At 38.9% G+C, this 13,298-nt stretch overlaps 1 pseudogene; it reads right to left on the minus strand.

Moving 5' to 3' along the window:
* The window catches only part of LOC116763368, a 106,037-nt pseudogene that overhangs the window by 13,786 nt on the left and 78,953 nt on the right, over positions 1–13,298 (minus strand).

Genomic DNA, 13,298 nt, shown 5'->3' on the forward strand with positions numbered 1-13,298 from the left:
TTAGCAGTCATAAGATGCCTCCTGTCTGTAAGATAGAAATATACGAGTTGTTCAGGAGGACAGCCTTCCCTGGCCTAGGCTTAACAGAAATATCTCTTTGGGGACTCACAAAGAAGACACTGACAAACAACACACTTAAGAACATTGATTCAATAAAGACTACAGGGACTTCCCTGGTGGCACAATGGATAAGAATCCGTCTGCCAATGCAGGGGACACAGGTTCGAGCCCTGGTCTGAGAAGATCCCACATGCCTTGGAGCAACTAACCCTGTGTGCCACAACTACTGAAGCCCTCATGCCTAGAGCCCGTGTTCCATGACAAGAGAAGCCACTGCAATGAGAAGCCTGTGTACCGCAACAAAGAGTAGCCCCCACTCACCACAACCAGAGAAAGCCCACGCAGAGCAACAAAGACTCAATGCAGCCAAAGATAAAATAAAATAATTTTAATTAAAAGAAAAAAAGACTACAATCATTTCTTATGAATGCTTCTCCTCACCTGCCTCAGTGCTTACTGAGGGCATGATGCCAAATACAGTTCAGTAAATTCCACTAGATGACAAAATAGTTTGGTAAAGTATACAACTGTCTGGTAGACTGGCAAATGTTAGAAAAATTGAAGACATGGATAAAATGCATATCCTTTGGGTGTTATTCTCCAAATATTGTTTCTTGAGACAAAAATCTATGATAAGAATTGGGCAGCTAGAGAGGAAAAGGGGAGGCAGCGATAAACGCAAGGAGAGACTAGGGGTGTGCACCTTTCTGCTGGTGTTGCTGCCCTGGTGGTGGGTGTTGTTATCACTGTTGTGGGAGGCATTGCAGTAGGCGGCAGCTTGGAGTGAGAGAAGAAGTGATTTATTCCTCGACTCTTCATCACGGTGCAAATAAGCAGGCAACCCTAGCCTTGTTCGGAGCCACCCTTGGTCTTTTGGCACCAGCTGTGTGTACGCTCCATGGGAGAATTGTTAAGTTCAAAGCCTGCTGGATAGGGCTCCAGCTGATTAAATGGCGGATTTTCTGTTGACCTACATGCTAAGCCCAGGTCCACTCCTGGGAAAAGCTTTAGCCAGGTAAAACTCATGAACGGCAAGGTACCTAAAAGGGCATCTTGCATGGACTGTCCAGGGGCAATTTCAACCCCTTTGTATTGACCTTTACAGAGATGCCTGAAGACCTGCTCCACACACATGTAAATACCACCATATATATTCTGAGAAACATAAAGAAGAAAGAAAGAAATGCCATATTCTGCCATTGTTCACGTACACTCTTAAACAATTTGTGTGTTGTGGAGTAGAGAGGTGGGAGCATGTCCGAAAAGGACTATGTGTCTTTGTAAATAGAATATAAATGGATCCAGAAATGTCTGTGAAGAGGGCCCAAGAACACAGTACTTCCAAATAGTGCATCCTAAAAACAAAATTTTTGCTACCTTCTCAATCCTTCCCTCTCAACCACATGGCTCCAAACAGGAAAATGTATTTTCAATAAGTAGGGGTGTGTGGTTATTAAGAATGCCAACCAAGGGAATTCCCTGGTGGTCCAGTGGTTAGGACTCCACGCTTCCACTGCAGGGGCCACGGGTTCGATCCTTTGTCCAGGAACTAAGATGCCATGTGGTGCAGCCAGAAAAATAATAATAATAAAATAAAACTTCATTTAAAAGAATGCCAACCTAGTCCTTTTATTGGCACATAAACAGAGGACTCAAATGCCCAACCTGATTGCTGGTGTCTTAAATATTCCTTTTCCTTTGGGACAGCTAACTGAAGAGTTTCTTTAGGGTCTGATTTTCTTTCCAATTTCTACTTAATAGCTACCCTTTCTTTCTAAGATAATAAAGAAATAGGAATTTCTTAATTTTTTATCTGGGGAATTAAAAAATCTAATTTGAGGTTGACGACTTTCAATCGGATTAACACTGTAGTCCAGAAAAAGAAAGAGAGAGAGAGAGAGAAAGAAAAAGAAAGAAAGAAAGAAAGGGCAAACAACTTATTGCTCTGGAAAGATCAAAGTAAGAATAGATTTTTGTGTCTTTAAATTGTGTTTCTATGAGTACTATTTTTGGTTGAGATGAAATATAGACATTTATTGTTCACACTATTTAGACATGGAAAGTAGACAACAAATTGAATTTTTAAATGATATTATAAAACTCTGTGCAGAGAAAGTCAAACATGTTAACTTTTGAGTTGACGTATCATGTCAGTCCCACTATACATTGTGTGGTAAAAACATCAAGCAAGATAATAGAACATTTAGCATTCAATTATCCATTTTATGAAGCTTATTTCTCTTAAACACTTCAAATAAAATATTGTTAACTAGAAATTCTGTTTAAGCAGCATACATTTCTGGAAGTTAGGAAATTTAACCCATTCTTATTTGCATCTTACACAAACCTGGCACAAAACCCAAACTTTAGAGCCAAACTGCCTATAATTTATTCCTGTCTATGCCATTCTCTTGTTGTTGGAGCAAACAAGCTGAGTACTTTATGCCTCAGTTTCCTCCTCAATAGATAAAGATAATATTAGTGACTACCTCATAGATCAGTCAGTGGGAGAATTAAATGTCTTAACTCATGGAAAGATATTAGAACAATGTCTAGCACATGCTCAAAATTTTCTTAAAGTACTACTTTCTTATTTCATCATAGTAGTACTTTATGGAATGTATATTCCTTAGACTCTGTATCTTTTTTTAATACACTTTGTCTGAATGCTTTTTTAACCCCAAAATCTTCTTATTTGCCCACAAATTTTTATTATGCCTAAGACTGTAATACTTAGACCAGATGAAAAAATAATTTATGAAAAATCAGGAGTCTGAGTTTACTGATAGCAAATTTGCATTTCCCAGAGGACTTGACCTTAGTTCTTGGGTCCTGAAGGTGTCCAAAATATAGCTTTGATCCTTAACACAGAAGGAACCATATATGTTTGTATAAACAGAGAAAGGAAAATAGACATTTCCAAATGGGCAAACTTTTCAATAATCTTGTTCACAGTCACAAAATGTCCTTAAATTGCCCTCTAACCCCCTAAAAGCATGCCTGTTTGAACAGAAAAGAAATGCAAAAATAAGAATTCCAATTGAAAAGGAAAAGAGGGGAACTGTTCTGATTACTTTCACTAGTTATTAGACATTCATGCCAATATTATTGCTGTCCCCTGTCCTCCCACCTCAAAAGAGGAAAGAAAAAGTTACCACAGGTAGAAAATTGCTTCTGGCATTAATCCCTCTAGCTGAGATCAAGAATACATATCAGTAATCTCTTCTGGAATCACCATCATTATTCATTTCAGTACCATGATGAAAATGCACGGGGGAAAAAAGGCTTGTGGGCCACTTTCAGAGAAACTCACAGAAGAAATAAAATGAATGAACATCTATGCCTACTAAAACCCCAATTTCATCCAACTAGATTAGGAAGCAGAAGCAAGGCCCCCTTTTCTTAGACTATTTATTCCCTTGAGCGTTTTGCCAGAAGGCAGACTCCTAAATTATCAAACTCAGAATTTTCCTCAATTCCTTCTTTTTCCAGTTAGCTTCTTGCGGTTCACTCCATTACTAACTTATAGCGATAAACACCTGGAGTCTATCTATCAAAAACAAAGAGAGGTTTATTCAGTGGGTACAGCCCTGCCTGGTGAACACCCTGAGCAGAAACAAACTACATAATATAAGACTTGAGCAGGAATATGTTTTTTATGATGTGCCAGCATAAGGGGGATCAAAGGCTAAAGCCAAATAAATAGCAACTGGGCACCAGCAGAGGAAACATATTTAGACTTTAAAATAATCAAAAACAAACCCAAAGAACACTAACACCTTCCACATTCAGCAGTCATATTTTCCCTCTTTTTATACAGGGCTTAAACCTGTCAAGAGTTTGTGAAGCTAATCACTGAAACTAAAGTAGAAGCCTGCATTTCACTGAGGTTGTGACAATAACCAAAAAGACTGGGCACGAATAGATGGACCCTTCCCCCAACCCCACTCCAGCCTCTTCAAGCCAACCCCTCCGCTTCCCTATTGGCCCATTATTGAATTTACCTTGGCCACGTTATGGAATTTGCCGGCTGACATTAATCCATTTATTGAGCTTGACTCCTCCTTATCTAAAACATCTCTAGGCAAACTGAAACAATCTGTCTGCCATCCACTGATTGGCAGGGCAAATTTTTCCAGGTGGTACAGCCACCTCCCCTCAAATGACTTGCCAAACTTATTTCAGTCTGCAGAATGACGAAAACAAGATCAGGGCAACCATTGTTCACTACCATGTTTAGTACCTGCAATGTATTTACATAAACAATTTTAAAAGATTAGTCTTCTTGAAAAAAAAAACAAACGTTGAGGATGGGGTGCCCAAGCCAAGAGGAGGAGGTCGATGTGAGAGCAGAGAATTGACAGGCTCAACCCTGAGGGCAAAAAGCTACATCTGTATTTGATTTGTCAGGGATTTACATTAGTGAAACTTTAACTCTGCAGATGATACATAAGATTACACTTACAGAACAAGCTTATGCAAATATAGCTTAAACGCCATGGTATGTGGCCCAGACAGTGAATTTGGCAGATTTCATTGAGTCTGGTGGCTGGATCTAATAAATTCATTTACATGAAGGATTAGAACATCTGGAAAAGTAGCATGGCGGTTTATTGAAACATAAATAACATTAATTGAAAGGTTACAGGTATGCAAAACATTTCATGCAGGCGATGCAAAATGTTATATAGCTGTTTCCCTATTCCACTAAAGACAAGACAAAAATATCTCGCTAATATAAACAGAAAGGGGAATTTCCAGGATCTAATTTAAATGTTCCTTCAGATAGTAAGAGGGAGAGAGGCAGCCCACTTCTTCATCCTGCTTTGTAATGAGCCCTCTTTTCCACCTCGGGTCTCTGCTGCCCTCTTGATACACATCTCAGGCACTAATTAGCAGCAGCAAGGTAGTGACATAATTACATTTATTTTCAGTTACAAATCCCCGAACTGTCATGCCATTTTGCAGACGGAAAAGCATGGTTGAGGTCTCCAGCTATTTCTTCAATGAGTTTATTTTTATTTTAGCACTGTAATGTATACCCACTGGTAATGTGGATTGCCGGTTAATGTCTCGTGGAGTTGGTTACCATAAGCATAATAACAAATTACCCAGAGGAAAATGAGCAAAGATTGATATCATATGATTTAAAAGCTGAGAGGAAAGCTCAGGTGGTTTACAATCAGTTGAGTACCTCAAGATTAATTTATAACTTGGTAACCCATTCAAATTCCCGTTCATCATTTATTCTCAAATAGAAAGATGGCTTAAACTGTTCAGTCACCCAAAATGCCTCCTGCCCATAGCAATAGCAAGACATTCCTTTTAAAAGGATCGTTTTCATTATAAGTCATTAGCAAAATGCTGACTTTGAGAACTCATGTAAATGAGGAAGCAGGAAATCTAGTATTCTCTCAGGTACGGAGACAGCGTGGAGCCCACTTCAGAAACTCTATGTGGATTTGACCTAAAGCAATCAAGTACAGAGTTGTTTGACCAAAATTGAAAGAGAACCCCTGGCAATTTTTTTTTAATGAAAAATAAGATGTAATGCAGTGATTGATATACTTTGGAGAATCATAAGATTTAAAAAAGAGAGAGAAAAATATTCTAGATGATCTTGTTTCCGATAATAATAAGAAAGTGGACCACATGATTTTTGCCTTTAACGCAGCTGATAGAATCAGAAAATAGAAGAAATCTTTACTGACCATTCACATTTCAACTCCCACCATCAGAAATACAATTCATAGAATGTATAGAATTTTGATACTGCTCTTGAAATGGTTTCTCTCATAACCAGTAACTGAAATTGGTCAAGTGCAATATATTGGCACAGTAAGTTTATTTTTGTATGTAGATGTTTTTTAAAAAAAGACATTAAAAAGCAAAGATTTTTCTTAAATAGTTAAGCATAATAGACACATTGCAAAAAAAAAAGTCATGTTTATTAATTACCATGACTCTCCAAAAAATAGTAAATTTGCTATTTCCAAATTTTCACACAGAAGTGTCATTTGGCTGCACGGTGATAGAATATGAAATATTCATCAGGGAATATATTTTAAACAGATCACCCTTGGCCACCTAACAAAAAGAAGTATAAGCTTCATAATACTGATCAGGGCTTAGTGGTCATAGTAATTTATGCTGTAATCAGAATGACCAATAATAGACTACCCATCCAATTAAATCCCCAGGATAATTCAGAAGGGTAGTTTCTATAGATACTTTCAGAAAAGTGTCTTAGACAACAAACATCACAGTGTTCATCTATGCTTTTGCATATTTTTGACACTGGGAAGGCAGAGTTAACAGGAAGTGTTCACTGACTTCCTCTAAATCATTGAATGAGGTTTCAATAAAAGTTCCTCAGCCACATGGGATTTTAGGAGAAAAAGCCACAGGTGATGAGCATACATGGAGCTCACAGAGGTCAAATTCAAGGACTTGTTTCCTATGACAAGTCATCCATAGTATTTGTGAGTTTGACCTAGGTAAATGAGACTACCTACTGCATTTATGTGATTGTGACATTATCTAGATTTTAGAAAAGGTGCCAAGCACCCACAGTACTTAAAAAACAGTGCTGCATGTTTGCAAGACATTATGATTGAACAAGAACAACCTATGGGTACCAAGGTGATGAAGCAAAAGGCAGGTTTGGTGTACAGAGAGGAATCTGGTTGTTGACGGTTCACTAGTTTGGATACCTTGGACATCATATTCGATGTGTCTTACTTTCCTCAGCTGTAAAGTGGGAATAATAATAATACCTACCTGATGGTACTGCAGTAAGTATCAAGTGACTTTATATATATATCACCCTTAAAGTTGTACTTGGAACATATACAGGTCTTTGTTTACTGCTGCTATTGCTACTGAAACCAACATGCCCAGTGGAGCACAGGATATAATAGCTACAACTTTCCTATAACTTCTACTGGCATTTCTATAAGGAGATGAATAATGGCGATAGGTTGCAGAGAATTCTTCAACAATGTAAACTCATTTAATTCCAAAACAAGTAATAGTAACCAGAGGCCTGTGGTCACCAATATGGAAAAAGGAAAGAAGCATTTCTTAAAGAGAAATCTTAAGATGACTAAGAATGACTGGTTTCTGGGACATACAACAGAGTGAGAAAAGGCTTAGACTAAAGATAATCATTCGTAAGAGTCAAGAGAATGAAAAGAAAGAGAAAATTGAAAGAAAAAAAAATGTTTGTCAAGGGAATGAGGTAAGAACGGGTGAAGCACCATTGAACCCGGAGATTAAAAGGAGAGTATATAACCATTAAAAGGACGTGACTTCCCCAAACCATCTTCAAAAGAGTTATCGGGAAGCAACGTTCTGAGAAGTACTGATATATTGTCAAATCAACCAAATTGTACAGAATCTATTTAAAACTCAATTTAAAGTCCAGAAAGATACGTAAAGTACACAAGCATTATCTTAAATAGAATGAAGGAGTTAAGTTCAAAATATTTTGGAAAGAAAAGAATGTTAAAAGATATCTGTTTCCACGACTTCAACAGTTACTGCCTTACATGCACACAAACTTCAACGTGACCTCTCCTGGGCATCTGACCCATAACAATACCTGGACATACTTCAGACTCCTCAGGTATCACTAGCCCATCGTCTCTTTCATTGCCCACTCCTCCAAAAATCTCCTCCTTGTTTGTCCGCAAATGACATCATCATAGTACCAAGTGTCCAAATTCAATGCCTCCCTTTCTCTCTTTCAGTCTCCTCCTTAAACAATAAAACAGTAAATTATGTTGACTCTGCCTCCTCCATTTCTGTCACATCTATATAGCCCATCCCCTCCTAGCCACTGCCTTGTCCAAGATATACGATCATTTCATCCACCTGCTTAAAGTCACCCACTCCTTTGCCTGTAAGTGGAAGTTCAAACTCCTTGGTACAGCATATGTGGTTCTTTACAGTACCCAAGACAGGCATGGGGGATTCTTACTGGGGCTGATTTTCGTCTGTGATGAAGAGTGCTTTACTTCTCTGGAATTTTTTCTTCTCAGTCTAGATCAGAAAAAAAAATGACAAGAGAAAGAGCACCTCACCAATCACATTGCTCCCCATTGAGTCAGTTCATCAAACTTCTCTCTATCACACAACATACCATGAATTTTTCACAACTCTGGACATTTGAACATGTTATTTCTTCTCTCTCCAACTAGCGGGCCCCTAACCATCCATCAGGATTCAGCTCAAATGTCACCTGCTCTATGCAGCTTTCCTCAACTTCCCAAGGCAAAGCTTATTCCTCTTCACTGTGTTCCCACAGCATTGTTGGACCTCTCTCATGAAATATATTTTTCATTTAAAATCTCAATAGCCAGGATCTCTAAGGCCAAGTACAATTCATGGGATATACTTAATGTACGTCTAACGGACAACTGAATCTAGAGGTGCCTAAAATGACAGTTCCATCAGAAGCAGGTAACAAAGCAAATGTATCAATTAAAATAATTCCTTAATGGTGGATGGAAATCAGTTAAACGGAAAAAGATTCCCAGAAAATATGGTTGGCACAAAACATAGTTAAAAATTAGCCTAAAAAAAGTCTCAGACGAAAAATTTATATTTCAAATCATTATTTACTTGTGGTTCTAACCTTGAGAACACTTTAGGTGGATGAATGTATTCAGACTTGTGGTGGAAAATATAAGTTTTTCCTTGTCTGGTATAAACCAAGGAGTACACCAACTACCCCTTACCTTTTACCCACACTTGCCCCAGTCACTTTTTTAGTCTTTGATCTGGTCCAAAAATGTGTCTGTTGTCAACCTGTCACCCTACTTCCAAATCTCGTTTCTATACACATTCATGGGCAAAAGTGGGTGGCAGTGACTACTTGGCACTATCACAAAACTAGAGTAGAAAAAAGGAATGAGAGGCCAGTTCCTGATGGCCCAGCCAGTTGAGGACATTTCTATGAATCAGCTGGGATATTGGGAGGGCAGTTACTTTCAGGGCTTCAGCAATAGATTACCTTCCTTGCCTCCATATTTAACTTCCAGCCATGCCAAACAATTCCAGTGATTCGTTTCACCCTTTCTTACCTTAACCTGAATGCTATCTATGTGAAGACTACACTCATCTGTACACATAGGCCGGGCCTACCATCAGGAGAGCCACTTATATTTCCAGCCCCAAACATCAGTAACATTCATTCTAGTCATTTCCATAAGACAGTTCCATAGTTTGACACCTGTCCTGAGGTTCTGTGATGGACTGTAAAGAAGGCTGGTAGGTCAATTTTAAAACATGGCCTCAAAATTCTTGACATTCTCCTGTTGAGAGGTGGGTCTATGTTCCTCTCTCTTGAATCTAGTCTATGTGATTGCCTGACCCACAGCCAGAGGAAATGCTGCTGTGCTTTTGTGCTCAGACCTTAAGAAACTGGCAATTTCTACTTCCTGTCTCTTGGGACTCTTGCTCTTGGAACATAGCCACCATACCCCTCGGAAGCTCAAGTAGCTCATATAGAAAGGAACTAAAGGCCCCAGCTCACAGCCCTGGCTGAACTCCTAAACTGACAGCCAGCACCATCTTGCCAGCTGACAAAGATTCTTTGCTTGAACAAACTTTAGTCAGGCTCCTGAACTTTTTCCTGGGCCTGTCTGTGCACTTCCTTGTAAAATCTAGTTTTAGGAAGGACCCTCCTAAGTCAGTTTAACCAGAACCTCCTCTACCCCTGATATCTGATCACCCTTGATATCTGATCAGGTTTCTCATCTGCCATCATTACCCAGGTGATGTCTGATCACCCTGGCCTGTCTTCAGTGGGAATCCTGTTAGGTTAGTTTAGCCAGTATCCCCCTTACCACTGATGTTTCCTCTTAGTAAATTTCCATCCACTGCCCTCAACCCTTTTCCTTGGCTACAAATTTCCACTTGCATGTGCTGTATTCAGAGTTGAGCCCAAACTTTCTCCCCCAGTGTTAAAGCCCACTGCAATAGTTCCCATCCTTATGGTGATAGTCCTGAATAAACTATGCCTTACCAACATTAACAAATGTCACTGAATAGTTTTTTCTTTAACACAGCCAATATGAACGAGTCATCCTGAAAGTAAATCCTTCAGACCCCAACTAACTTCCTTTATTCCATGTTGCATGGAACAAAGAAGAGCTGTCCCTGCCAGCCTTGCCCACATTGCAGATTGGGGACCAAAATAAATGACTGTTGTTATTTTAAGCCTCTAAGTTTTAGAGTGGTTTGGGAAAGAGCATATGTAACTGATAGAGCAAATAATTGACTAATGAATGACAAGTGCTCAATTCCAGACCAAGCTTTCATATAAGAAAACCATACTGGACTATTTAGGTATTTTGCTAAAAAACAAAACAAAACAAAAAACAGTTATTTTTTTACTTTTTATTATGGAAAAGTCTAAATCATACAAAAATAGAGAAATGAGTCTATCTATCATGCATGTACCCAAGACCCAGCTTAAATAATTATCAACTCATGGCAAATCCACCATGAATTTTAAAGCAAATCCAAGACATATTTCATTTTTAAATACTTCAGAGTGTGTCTCTAAAAGACAGCAGTCCTTTTTAAATCATGACAATACATTTTCACATCTAAAAGAAAAATTCACAATAATCTTTAACATTTCCTTAATATTACCAAATATCCTATCACTATTCAAACCTCACTATCACTATCACTATTCAAACACTTAAGTGTTTTCTTTTGTTTCAGTTTGTTTCTTAGGATCTACACAGAGGATTTAGTTCGATTCATCACTTGTGTCATTTAAAAATCTATAGGTTCTGGAGATTGGTTCAAGATGGTGGAGTGGAAGGACATGCGCTCACTTCCTCTTGCGAGAGCACCAGAATCACAACTAACTGCTGAACTATCATCAACAGGAAGACACTGGAACTCACCAAAAAAGATACCCCACATCCAAAGACAAAGGAGAAGCCACAATCAGACGGTAGAGGGGCACAATCATGATAAAGTCAAAAGACATAGCCACTGGGTGGGTGACTCACATACTGGAGAACAAATATAGCACAGAAGTCCACCCACTGGAGTGAAGGTTCTGAGCCCCACATAAGGCTTCCCAACCTGGAAGTCTGGCAACAGGAGGAGGAATTCCCAGAGAATCAAACTGATTGCAGGACTTTGACAGGACTGGGGGAAACAGAGACTCCACTTTTAGAAGGCACACATAAAATACTGTGCACATAGGACCCAGTGGGGAGGAGCAGTGATCCCATATGAGACTGAGCCAGACCTCCCTGCTAGTGTTGGCAGGTCTCCTGCAGAGGCGGGGGGTGGCTGTTGCTCACCGTGGGGACAAGGGCACTGACAGCAGAAGTTCTGGGAAGTACTCCTTGATGTAAGCCCTCCCTGAGTCCACCAGTAGCCTGACCAAAGAGCCTGTAGGCTTCAGTGCTGGGTCACCACAGGCCAAACAACCAACAGGGAGCGAACTCAGCCCCACTCATCAGCAGACAAGTGGATTAAAGTTTTACTAAGTTTTGCCCACCAGAACAGCACCTCGATCTACACACCACCAGTCCCTCCTATCAGGAAGTTTGCACACACCTCTTAGATAGCCTCATCCACCAGAGGGCAGACAGCAGAAGCAAGAAGAACAAGCCTGTGGAACGAAAATCACATTCACAGAAAGATAGACAAAATGAAAAGGCAGAGGACTATGTACCAGATGAAGGAACAAGATACCCCAGAAAATCAACTAAATGAAGTAGAGATACACAACCTTCCAGAAAAAGAATTCAAAATAATTAATATAGTGAAGATGATCCAGGACCTCAGAAAAAGAATGGAAGTAAAGAACAAGAAGATGCAAGAAATGTTTAACAAAGACCTAGAAAAATTAAAGAACAAACAAACAGAGATGAACAATACAATAACTGAAATGGAAAATACACTAGAAGGAATCAATAGCAGAATAACTGAGGCAGAACAGATAAGTGACCTAAAAGACAGAATGGTGGAAATCATTGCCATGGAACGGAATAAAGAAAAAAGAATGTAAAGAAATGAAGACAGCTTAAGAGACCTCTGGGACAACAATAAACACACCAACATTCACATTATAGGGGTCCCAGAGGGAGAAGAGAGAGAGAAAGGACCTGAGAAAATATTTGAAGAGATTATAGTCAAAAACTTCCCTAACATGGGAAAGGAGATAGCCACTTAAGTCCAGGAAGCACAGAGAATCCCATACAGGATAAAACCAAGGAGAAACATGCCGAGACACATAGTAAACAAACTGACAAAAATTAAAGACAAATAAAAATTATTAAAAGCAACATGGGAAAAATGACAAATAACATACAAGGGAACTCCCATAAGGTTAACAGCTGCTCTCTCAGCAGAAACTCCACAAGCCAGAAGGGAGTGGCACAATATATTTAAGGTGATGAAAGGGAAGAACCTACAACCAAGATTACTCTACCCAGCAAGGACCTCTTTCAGATGTGACAGAGAAATCAAAAGCTTTACAGACAAGCAAAAGCTAAGAGAATTCAGCACCACCAAACCAGCTCTACAACAAATGCTAAAAGACCTTTTTAAAGTGGAAAATACAAGAGATGAAAATGACCTACAAAAACAAACCCAAAACACTTAAGAAAATGGTAATAGGAACATACATATTGATAATTACCTTAAATGTGAATGCATTAAATGTTCCAACTAAAAGACACAGACTTGCTGAGTGGATACAAAAACAAGACCCAGATATATGTTGTCTACAAGGGATCCACTTCAGACCTAGGGACACATACAGATTGAAAGTGAGGGGATGGAAAAAAATATTCATGCAAATGGAAGTCAAAAGAAAGCTGGAGTAGCAATACTAATATCAGATAAAATAGACTTTAAAATAAAGAATTCTACAAGAGACAAGGAAGGACACTACATAATGATCAAGGGATCAATACAAGAAGAAGATATAACAATTATAAATAGATATGCACCCATCATAGGAGCACCTCAATACATAAGGCAAATGTTAACAGCTATAAAAGTGGAAATTGGCAGTAACACAATAATAGTGGGGGACCTTAACACCTCACTTACACCAATGGACAGATCATCCAGACAGAAATTTCATAAGGAAACACAAGCTTTAAATGACACAATAGACCAGACAGATTTAATTGATATTTATAGGACATTCCATCCGAAAACAGCAGATACACTTTCTTCTCAAGTGTACACAA

Source organism: Phocoena sinus, chromosome 12 (genome assembly GCF_008692025.1).
Source record: "Phocoena sinus isolate mPhoSin1 chromosome 12, mPhoSin1.pri, whole genome shotgun sequence".
NCBI lineage: Eukaryota > Metazoa > Chordata > Mammalia > Artiodactyla > Phocoenidae > Phocoena > Phocoena sinus.